At 40.1% G+C, this 12,576-nt stretch overlaps 1 protein-coding gene across 6 annotated transcripts in view; it reads left to right on the top strand.

Annotated features, from left to right (window-relative positions):
* Positions 1-12,576, top strand: part of nfatc2 (nuclear factor of activated T cells 2) — a 169,813-nt gene that overhangs the window by 89,465 nt on the left and 67,772 nt on the right. The gene's annotated exons all lie outside the window — the stretch shown is intronic.

Here is a 12,576-nt window from a genome sequence, read left to right as displayed (position 1 = left end):
AATGTATTGAAAAGGACAAAAATACAATGCAAAGTTAAGTTTTTCCTAATAGAGATGCAATGTACTGTCTTCCAATGACATAAGGGTATATGGGTCATTAGAGAGAATTTAATGATTACGATGTCAGGTAATGAAACATGAAAAGTATGAAGTCCTTCTAGCACGTTGTTTCACTTTTGAGAAAGACTTTGTTTCTGCACAAGATGACAACCCTGCTACTTCCATTACAGTGCTGTTCCTTTTCCCACTTTTTACTGCTGCTGACTTGACTAGAGAGCCAAATTTGTTCCATGGGCTACCAATGCTGAATGACCACAGATATGTCTCCTCAAAGTCACACTGACTATTCTCTTCCTGGCATTCTGTGTAGCCTGCTATGAATAGCCACAGGGATCCTTTGATTTCTGACCTGAATCATACTTGACCTTAAAAAAAACCTTCAGCATGGACTCATTGTTTTCAGTAGGTATGTAGCACACAAGTTCAAACAATGGAGATGACTAATAAGAATGCAGCACTCTTCATTCACATACAATTATAGAGCAGTTAAAACTAACCTCTAAAGCTCTGATTCATTCGGAGCCTAGTACAGTAGAGTCTCACTAATCCAAGCTAAACGGGCCGGCAGAAGCTTGGATAAGCGAATATCTTGGATTATAAGGACTGATCAAGGAAAAGCCTATTAAACATCAAATCAGGTTATGATTTTACAAATTAAGCACCAAAACTTCATGTTATACAGCAAATTTGACAGAAAAAGTAGTTCAATGCGCAGTAATGTTATGTTGTAATTACTGTATTTATGAATTTAGCACCAAAATATCACGATATATTGGAAACATTGACTACAAAAATGGCTTGGATTATCCAGAGGCTTGGATAAGCGAGGCTTGGATTAGTGAGACTCTACTGTACTTAGTAATAGCTGCCACTCTGTTTTGTGATTTGAAATTTCTCAAAGATTGGCTCCCATTCAGAGATTCACCACAGTTTGCCCATTTGCACTGGGTTTTTTAGCCTCACCCCACCACATCTCCCCCAAAGAAGCCACATTAGAAGCATCTTCTGAAATGTGCAAGAAGCAGCCTTTAATGCTGTTTATTTTATTTTAAAAAAATTAATCTGGCTGTATCTGTGTGAACTTATATATATGCCTAGATGTGCATGTATTATGGTGCTGCTGGTTGGATATGAACTGGGTAGACCCAATTTTTTTTTCTGTTTATGAATTAAGAAGTCCTTTATTAGTATTTTCTTATAGTAGTTTTGCAAATGTTTAGAATATGCCATTAACTCACAAAACATTATAATGTTTGTCCACATCCAAGCCATTTGTAGGAGGAAAGGAGAACCAGGTCCAATTTCATATTTCTTTTTGGACCCAGGGGACCAGGAATCATGCATCTTGATGGGGGGCACATTCCAAAAAATGTTTGCCACTATGGAAAAGGCCTGCTTCCAGGCTCCTGACAGGAAGCAATGTATATGATGCAGTAGAGCAGTGGATCTCAACCTATTTGTCCCCAGATGTTTTGGCCTTCAACTCCCAGAAATCCTAACACTGGTAAACTGGCTGGGATTTCTGAGAGTTGTAGGCCAAAACACCTGAGGACCCACAGGTTGAGAACCACTGCAGTAGAGCCAGCAGGCCAGGGCTTCTGTGATAGCTTGATGATTGTACACATCTATATCATGGAAGGAGATACAGTGTTCCCTCCCTACTTTGTGGTTCACTTTTTGCTCCCTCGCTGCTTCATGGTTTTTTTCTGAGCGGTGGCGTATGCGCAGAAGGTGTCAGTTTCCCTTTTGCGCATGCGCCCTCCCTCTCGTCGGTGTCCAGCTGGGCTACTCTGGATGCCGAAGAGAGGGAGGCGCATGTGCAAGAAGTGGAGGAAGAAGTGGAGGAAGAAGTGGAGGAAGAAGGCTTGTGAAGGGGAGAAAGGCCACCTAACTACTAATATAATGTGTAAATATTGAAATAAATATAGTGCCCCTGCTTGGCGGATTTTCACTTATTGCGAGTGGTCCTGGAACGTAACCCCCACAATAAGTGAGGGAAAACTGTATGCCAGATTCTGTTGTTGCAAGTTTTGGACTTGGATGTCAGCAACAAGAGCTCAAATCAGGTCAAGTAGCTAATAAATAGTTTCTTCCTCACCACTGTAATATGTAGCCAGGTATTTCACTCATCTCCCTAGATGCCATATTTTCCAAACCAAGCAGGAAAGTAGCCTCATGTGAAGTAGATTACATTAATCTAAATGCAAGTTGAGTATGTTGACTAAGGCTGTTGCAAAACACAAACAAATCACTCTTATAACTGGAGGATTTTATACCCCCCACCCCACTCCCCACTCCTGCTTTATGGAATTCTGTATATTTTTTATAAAGGTTATATTATGTACTTTAAAATGTGTCCTCAGCATCATTCACAAGATGTCCCTTTTCCAATCTGGTAACATGTAGTGAGATGCAGTGAAGTCTGAACAAAGATTGCAGGAGATAGTCCCTTACTGCAGAGCTTCCCTTAAGACTTACAACAGGCATGTGGTGTGCTGGCACTAGTGCTTACTATGTGAATGGTGCACATGTATACTCATGCCATGCAGGCAAATATAGAAACGTCCACAGCAACTAATTCAGTTTGCACAACTGAATTCAGTTTCCTGCTAAGATGCTGATAAGTAGCTAAGAGTTAAATAAAGCCACAGTAAACCCACTGTGGGTGGCTTGTGCATCCTTCTTGGTGACATGCCATGGTTAATTTCCTTTTTCAGATGTCTTAAGAGTAAGCAAAAGCTTGCAGTTTTATGAAAGAAGAAAAGGAGTGGGGGAGCACAGCAGCACATTGGAGGCACTTTCTTATTTCTTCATTTCACTTTGATGACTCATGAGGACATGCAACATCTTATTGAACTTTCACTTATCACCCAAGATCACCCTAGCAGTGTTGTCTGAGTAAGGAGACAGTCAGCATGATGAAGTTGGTGTTGATCTTGTGTAGTGCAAAGATTCTAGGAGTTTAGTGCATTTCAGAGGAGATTGTGCAAGTCTTACTGCATCATGTGCATTACCTTCTTTCAGCAGTCATGCTGGAATCCAACTTTTGGAATGCTCTCACCAGGATCTGGGCCTCTTTCTTTTGTCATGAACATGCATCAAATCAGCTCCAATTTACGGCTATCACATGGATGAGAGATCTCCAAGTTATCCTGTTATCAACAGCCCTGCTCTGCTCTTGGAAATTCAGAGCACTGGCTTCTTTGATTGAGTTCATTTAATAGGGATTTCCCTACTGCCATCTTCCTGTCTTTTTCATGCTATGTTTTAAGAACACTTTGACTGCCATAGTCCAGAATGCAATGAAACTCATACACCATTTACAGAGTCAGTGTAGTCTAGCAGTTGCTGCCTGATAGATCATTACCAAAGGGTACAATTTGACTTCATTTACAGCTGAGTAGTCAAGTGCTGGTCTTGATTTCCCCTTAGAGAAGTTAACAGCAACTGTTTACTTTATTAGTAAAAAGCAAGGAGGATGCATATGGAAATGGAAAATAGGACATCGATCTGCAAAATATCTGTATGGATAAACCTATAAATGTAGGTGATGATTTGGCAAATTATTATACTATTTGTTTCAATTGCTCTACTATTTATTTATTTATTTATTCACAATATTTATATCCTGCCTTTCCCTACCCCGAGAGGGATTCAAGGCGTCTTGTGGTGTCTGTGATGCCTGTCCGCATTTTGACAAAAACAAAGGGTGGGCTATACTTTATATACAGAGCCAGCATGGTGTAGTGGTTTGAGCATACAGACCTCCTTAGTCTTTCTTGTGTTGCTGACAGATATAATAACTTTATTGTCATCGTACATTGTACAACAAAATGAAATGCTTTCCCCAGCACACATCCCTTTATACTCCCACCACCACTTCACAGCCCCCAATGCCACATCAATGTGAAGCCATGGAGTTCAATATCATTACAGCTCTAGGATAAAAGCTGTCTCTCAGTCTCTTTGTCCTTGCCTTTGGCATCCTGTACCGTCTACCAGATGGTAATAATTAAAAAAAAGAATATATTGGCTGAGATGGATCCCAAGAATGCTCTGAGCTTTCTTAAGGCTCTGGGACCTAAAAAGTTCTTCCAAAGAGGGGAGACAACAAACAATAATTCTCTGCAGAAATGGTGACCCTTTGGAGCATCTTCCTATCTGCCACTGTGCAGTTACCAAACCACACATGGATGCAGTAGTTAGGACACTCTCTATAGCAGTGGTACAAAGTCGCCAGCAGTTTTTATTCAGTTGTTGGTTACTTAAAGGTCTTAGCTAGTACAGTCAATGCTGCTGTATGGGTGCCCCAGGTCAGATCCTCCTTAACAATGATACCCAGGAACTTAAAACTGGTCACCCACTCCACTTGGTCTCATTTATGACTAAGTGCTGGATTTCTGGTCTGTTCGTCCTATATTCCACTATAAGCTCCTTGGTCTTATTGATGTTAAGAACCAGATTATTGTCCCTGCACCATGAGAGCAGCCAATCCACCTCATCCCAATAGGCAGATTCATCCCTTTCAGAGATAAGCCCACCACGGTTTTATCATCCACAAATTTAGTAATGGTGAACGGGGATACAATCATATGTGTACAAAGTGTAAAGCAGAGGACTCAACACACAGCCCTGTGTTCAAAGTAAGAGCTGAAGAGATATGATTACCTAATCTAACGCTCTGGGAATGTCCAAACGAGAAGTCCATAATCCAGGAACAGATTGAACATGACAGTCTAAGATCCATCAGTTTAGAAACCAGTCTATGTGGGAGGATTGTGTTGAATGCAGAACTAAAGTCTGCAAAATGCATCCTCGCATAGTTTCCCCATTGTTCCAGGTGAGTCAGAGAAGTGTGGAGCATGATAGCTATGGCATCTTCTGTCGATCTGTTGTCTGTATATGCAAAGTGATGTTTGTCCAATGTATGTGAAAGGCAAGAAATGATATGCCTACAGATCGGTTTTTCAAGGCACTTCATTATGATGGAAGTGAATGCCACTGGTCTAGTCCTGAAGATTACCAGTAGGGAATTTCTTTGGTACCAAAACAATGATGAATGCTTTCAGACAAGATGGAATAATGGACTGAAATAAAGCCACTGAATGCCTTTATATACAAACCTCAGTGTTTCATTGGGGCCAGTTTTCTTAGGGATAGCTTTGCACACACATATATCTACTTTCATATGTGTTTATGTGCATTTGTAAGCCTCAGGCCAGCATCAGCTGTGGTATTTGTGACACCATAGTTTGTGCAGAGTTTTTAACAAAGCTAGAAGTGTAGACAAATATGAATGGCCAAATCTGGACTCTGAAAAGAAATTCTGCATGTCTTTAAAACCCAGGACTGGATATCTGTGTCTTCATAGTTTAGTCTAGGGAAACCTTTGTATTGGATTACAGTACAGCCCCTGAATCCACAAGAAAGTGGTTTCATTTATCCACATCTGACAAAATATGCACTCTAGGCATTTTCTAGGTCCTCCAACACAACTCAATGGGATTATTTTAATGAGAATTGCTATTATCTGCAGTTTTGCATATCCATGCAAAGTCAGAGATGTCAGGATTATACTGTATTTTTAAACTGAGTGTGGACAGTGGTGTTGTTGAGTTCAAAATGGTTAGTAGATGAGAAATAAAGAGGAAGATAACTAGAAAGTTCAGCCATACTTCCACATTAGCTAGACCTGGAAACTAAAAGGACTATAGGTGCAAAGCTGCAATATATCAAGCCTATGCCATGAAAATAACTGGCCCTTGCTACGTTGACTTAACTACACTACATATTAATGAGATCAGCCAGCAGTTTATAAAGACACAGTCATTCTAAGCCTGGCACAGGAAATGGTGGAAGGAAGTGAACTCTGGAGGACTGGGAGTTTGCAAATTAGTGCTCTTGCAGCAGCTGAATAAAGCAATTGTGTTTAAGAGCCCAGTGGTGTGCACTGCACATGTAGTATGTTTACTTACACCATCTGCGTGCATATCACACTCTTAAATGAACCTTGCAATGGTTTAGCCACACACCCACTCTCCCAAGTGATAGGAGCAGTGGGGAGTAACATTTTTTTTTTCTGGGTAAGTAACCTTTTTTGGTCATGTCTGGATTCCTAAGATACTACATAAGATCACTAAGACTGTGTGGTTTGGAGAGGTGCATAAAATCATGTAGGATTTTCACACGCCAACTATCCTTTATTTAACAACTATGTCTATGTATATAGAAACCAGATTCCAACATACCATCACAGTTCTGGGTGATCAAGGAAGACATGTGGAAGCAGCAGCAGATTTCATTTTTATTGGCTTTGGTTGCCAAAGCAGGAATTGCCTTCACATCAGTGGTGTCCAAGGTGGACTCCTGCCGAAGTCAATAGTAACTATACACTTCTGTATGGAAAAAGAGAGAACTTTAAGGGCAAATGACAGTGCATAACTTAGCACTCATTGTAGAATTTACAGAGGGTTGGGCTATAGAACCCCTTCTAACTCTGGTTTGGCAGACAAGCTGAATGAGCATGGTGACTTCATGAGAATTAAAAAAGAATGCAAGAGAAATAGAAATGTTTCTATAAAAATAGAGGTATAGCGAAATGAGGGTTTTTATGCTTTAAAGGACAAATATATTTAAGATACTGATCCATATTTTTCACTATTTAATTATATTTATGTTATACATATGTGTACAGTATAATAATATCATTGAGTTGGAAGGGGCCTCAAGTGCCATCTCATCCAGCTCCTTGCCATACAGGAGGCACAACTAGAGCACTCCTGAAAAATGCCCATCCAACCCCTGCTTGAGAACCTCAAAAATAGAGAGTCCACCATGTTCTGAGGAAGTCTATTCCTCTGTCAAACAGCTCTTAAAACAAAAGGTTCTTTTTAATGTCTAGGTGAGGTCTCTTTTCTTTGAATCCATTGGTTTGTATTCTAGTCCCCAGAGGAGTAGGAAGTTTAGCTTTCATCAACTTATTTAAGCAATATGTTGTGAGCACAGATTTATAGAAGCAATATTTATATTGTACTCTGCCCTATTCTAACTCACATGTGTTATTTTCATATCAACTATGGTTCAAATGCAGTGGTCTCTAGTATGTGTTGGCACTTTCATGGTTCTCCTAATGACTCTGGTTCTGCATTGGCCAAGATATATTATCAAAACATCTTTTGGATCTGTATGAATTAGTCATGATCTTATATGCTCAGAGAACATAGGAGGACCTGTGCTAGATTAGACTAGAACAGTGGTTCTCAACCTTTGGATCCCCAGATGTTTTGGCCTTCAACTCCCAGAAATCCTAACAGCTGGTAAACTGTCTGGGATTTCTGGAAGTTGTAGGCCAAAACATCTGGAGACCCACAGGTTAAGAACCACTGGGCTTGAACTTGTTCATACAGAAACCAATGGGAAACCCATAAGCAAGGCAAGAGTACAACAACAGCAATAGTTCTCTCCAGCTACTGATATTGAAACACATTTTGCCTCTGATACTGAGCATAATATATAAATGTTATTATGATTAACAATCATTAACAGCTGTTCCTCTAATCCCCTTTTAAAGCCATCCAAATTGGTGGCCATAAATAAACCAACTTTGGTAGTGCTGTCCTCCTTCCTCCAAACCATGGCTAACGGTTATGGTTGTTAAAAATGTGGAATTGCACATTTACTTAAACACGTGGCCTGTTTTATTTTCTGGAGTAAAATATACTACTCTGTCCCTGTCCCTGTCCATCCTCCTCTCAACATTTGAATACAGCAGTTATTTACTCTGTTTACTTCATGTACCACAAATCCAAATACTCTCCATGCAAGGGATAGCATTTCTACATCTAAAGCTTGTCTGTCTTGTCCAGTATAATTTCAGGGAAAAAGAGCTTACTTTACTCAAGACATCCCATGCTGCACATGGACAAAAGCCATCTTTTCAATCTCGTGCATTAATGAGCAACCGTAGTCCACGTTAAACTCAATGTGCTGCAATATATGTAAGATATTTTCCACATGGGTGGTCTGCCACATGGGAGGCATTGTTTGGAACTTCATGTACCACAAAGCAGTGACATCTTTTCTTCAGTAATGGTTAAAGATATCCAAGTAGCCACATGTAGTCTGTACTCATTCCCATTACCAGTTTGTTCCAACGAAACACTGGTAATGGGAATGAAACACTCTGCCTGTTTGCATTGCAATGATCATATGTACAGAAATAGCATTTGTTCTCATGATTATATTTGTGATTCTCAGGATCTGTTTCTAGAGATTATATATAATCTATGTTACAGCAGAATTATAGAGCGCTAGAGAAAGAGTAGGTGAATGCAAGCCAAGGACCTTCTGGAGACCTTCTAGTCTCATGTAAAGAATGCTATATAGGCATAGCTGTGATGTTTGGTGAAAGCATTATCTTTTTGTTGTAGCCTCTTGTGTACTTGGCGACAAGCAAGACCATTTTTGTAATGCAGCCAGCAAATGTCTGAAGGAAATAGGGGAATCCCAGAAAAACATTGGAGTGGAGGCAGGTGGGGGGTAGATGAAGACAAACACATAAGCATAGCTCTTGTGGGGAAGAAGAAAGAGTGGCTGTGGAAACTGAGTTGCCATGGCTGAAAGAGAATCACTGAGACGGGTGGAATCCAGTGTTTTGGAAAGTCTCCCTGCATGACATATGGTTTTGGAATTTTGCAGCTGGTAAGATCTCATTAACAAAGGCAACTACTACTGGCCTAGATTCTCTGGCTTGCTTTCTACTACAGGGTGCCTAGAAACAAACCTGCCTCTGATTATTCAGCTTTCCATCCTATTTGTTTAAAGAAGGTGATTGCTTTTTAATGCATTTGTCTTGGAAAGAACAAAAGGCAGAAGGCAAAAAGGGAGATTCTTCTGACACCTGTCGAAAGCTAATTGATCGCATTAAAAAACTGGCAGAAGGAATGGAATTCCCTATTCTCCCACTTAGTCATCCCATCCTGGTGTGACTCATTTTATTACACGGAGGTTCCCAGTGGTTTTATTTTGAGTGAAGTCTTTGTTTCATAAAATGTTTGTGTGTGTTTTTCTGTAATGTTTTTTTGCTAACTGTATTTCCATGAATTGGCACAAGACATCTGTTGAAATAGATTTGGATGTACATTGGCCCCTGTTGTTTCAATATTCTGCTACTGTTGTTGTGTTTTGTTGTGATTAGGGTCGCATTTTTAAAACAATTGATTTGGGGAGAGTGCCTCTGAACTTGTTCTCTTGGTACAAATGTCAATTTTGGGGTTGGCCTACAAGCCAGATGACTAATTCTCCTGGACCATTCCCAGCCAGACCTTGATGTGTATCTTTGGCCTTGGTGAATCATCCTTGAGTTCTTTCTCAGTGCAATTAAAATTTTGGCCACAACAACACTGGCCCAGTTGAACTGGCTAAAATGAACAGTCTCTTGACACACATGAATCTGTCAAGCTCAACACAGAGTTCAGTCCCACTGAAGAAAATGTCCTCTTGATATGCAAGTGTCACAATCTTTCAAACCACATCTTGTATATTCTGTCCCTTTTATGGGGTGTGATGCACCAGATCTTCTAGTCTCCATGGTATATCAATGAAGCACAGCCAAAAATTCAATTCCACACACATAGTTCATTCCAAATACTTACATTACACAGATCTGAAAGCCCAGACATCCTCCCTCTTCATACATCAGGAGGGTAGTGACAAAACATTCCTCTGCAGAACTACCTTTCTTTAGGCCATGTCAGGATTAGCTTCCATGAGAAAGGTAATTCAGGGCAGAATTAGCATCACCTCTATTTTCTAGTCTCCAGGTAGTCAAGCCTGTGGAGGAAGTAAGTCTGTACAAAATCGGGTTCCAGAGAACTACTTACTGAAGCTGATGTAGCCTAAGGGGGCGGGGGGGGGGGGGGGGGTCTGGGCTGCAGAGGCTTTCCAAGTAAAAGAAGCCACGTGTAAGGTTGAAGTTGTATCAAGACAAAAAGGAAGAGGTGGCCTGAGATTGCCAGATTTCTGCTTTGTGATTCTTAAACCCCGGACATCGTTTTTTGCTGCAGCTAAAATAAATTTGTTGGCATCTCCCACTCAATGGCTGAAGCACACCAAGGAACAATCTCAGTGCAAATAATATGACGAGCAGTACCGTTCTAGTTCAAATCAGAGGCTTTTTCAGCTCTTTAGATCTGTTTTGGAGGGTGAAAGATATAGGCAAGCTGAGGCTCATCAGGCTAGAAGCCAAACCCTTCAGGAGATCCTGCTGGAGAGATTTTCTCCAACCTTCTCCCTGGAAACGCCTTTACTTCCTGTGCAGGCTGCTGGTTATATCTTCTAATTCAGCTTTAATATCAATGTTGCCCCACTCCTGGCTGCTGCAACCAGGTAACTATGCAGCATTACTGATCAGCACAGCAACTGGCAGTCTTCCCAGTTTGGTAGAATCAGCAAGCAAAGGAGACTGCTAGCTTAGTTGTCCCTTACATCCCCCCAGAAAACAGTAGGTTTTCTAAAATCTCATTGTGATTATTCCCAAGAAAGACAGCATGATGGATAAGAATATAAGAATTGGTTTGGTTTTTTTCAGAAAATCATTACAGTAGAGTCTCACTTATCCAACATAAACGGGCCAGCAGAATGTTGGATAAGCAAATACGTTGGATAATAAGGAAGGGATTAAGGAAAAGCCTATTAAACATCACATTACATTATGATTTTACAAATGAAGCACCAAAACATCATGCTATACAACAAATTTGACAGAAAAGGTAGTTCAATAGGCAGCAATGCTATGTAGTAATTACTGTATTTACGAATTTAGCACCAAAATATCACAATGTATTGAAAACTGACTACAAAAATGTATTGGATAATCCAGAACATTGGATAAGCGAGTGTTGGATAAGTGAGACTCTACTGTATTTGCATTTCAGAGCTCTGCCCTTCACAGCATCTGCACAAATGTTCTTGGGAATCTGAAAAGTTTACCATAATGGGACATTGACTTGTCAAGTCTAGCTTTACTTGCAGACATTTTTTTTCATGCATAATAATTGGTGGCTTTGCATGGGAGCAGCAGGGATGGGGTTGGTATGGCAGGTATGCTTCAGAGTGTCACCCAATCTTTTTAGAAGGGTATGGAAAATTGTTATCATGAAGGCAGGGTGCAGATGTGCATTGCCATCAGAATTGGCTATGTGCATATGAGCTTAAATCCACATAAATCTCCTAAGAAATCTGTTTTGTGCTAAATCAAAGATCACAAGATGTTGGTAAAATACTGTTCTTGTCCTGATGCTGCAAATTAGAAGAATGTTCCTTAATGTGAATCAAAGAGATTTCATCATCTGCTAATGTAATCTCTCACTCGGACTTGATTGATTTTGCTCATATTTTCCGATATGATATTATAACTTTGATTCAGAGGTCCCACACAGTTAATGCAATCAGGTGCATGCTTGTGCTTCAGAACCAAAGATTTGGATTGACTGATTCAGCAAGGCCAAAGTAAATGTTTTGGATTTGTTTTTAATATCTTCAAAATGGGATAGGTGATTTTGTGGGTACAGAAGACTGACTCTCTCTGGATAGAAAGCTGGAGAGAGATAGCTAGGTAGCTGTAGATAGTATTTTTTTTTTTTAGCTCAGCCCTGAAATCTTGGTGTTGAAGCAGCTGGTCTTTCATTGAACTACATCATCTCTGTTCCAATGTAAAATTGCCTTTTCTTGAAAAATGCTTTGCAGTCTTTGTTATGGTTACTTATACAACAGCTATGTGAGACAGATCACTATTATTCAGATGCTACATATGAAAAATTAAAGGCGAGTGGTAGAATGCTTTGTGGTTTTATTTAAATATGCATTAGTTCAAATTCATGCCAGTGCACATTGTATGTAGTTCAGGATTATAAATCAAATCCACAGCAAAGGTGGGAACTGGAACTATATTAGTCTCTCAGATTGCATAAGGTTTGTACTGGTTGGATCAGATATCCAATTGGAAGCTCCAGAACCCCCTTTTTCTGCAATGGCTTTGGTAAATTTTACTTTTTTTGGACATTTTCTTTGACAGTCTGTCAAGTTTCTGCTGTGAAAACCTCAGAGTAAGCTTATGAGAAATGCTAAGAGAATTTCCCAGACCTTTCAGTTCATCTCTTATGCCAGCTCAGCCAAGTTGCGGCAGAAAGTACATTTTTTCTGCCATTTTGTAAACCCATAGTAATGAGTAAGGGATTGTGAGTAATGTGTACATGCTTGACAGACCCTTTAATTGGCTAATTAAGCCAAACAACACCGAGGGTGCTGTAGCAGATCAAGCAGGATTTACCTAATACAGGCTGACATCTTGATTTCCCTCGAGTTTGGCACAAAATTTGTGGTCCGATCACAGTTTAGGCTAGACAGCATAAAATTACACTTTTCCTTTTAAAAACTCATTTATTTCTGTAGAAAACTGCTGACACTGTCAGATCCAATGCTAGAGCGTAATTCCATATTAAGTTTCCCAGTGCCAAA

Source organism: Anolis carolinensis, chromosome 4, assembly GCF_035594765.1.
Source record: "Anolis carolinensis isolate JA03-04 chromosome 4, rAnoCar3.1.pri, whole genome shotgun sequence".
Lineage (NCBI taxonomy): Eukaryota > Metazoa > Chordata > Lepidosauria > Squamata > Dactyloidae > Anolis > Anolis carolinensis.
Note: the sequence above shows the minus strand (reverse complement) of the source record. Positions and strands in the feature narration are given on the sequence as shown.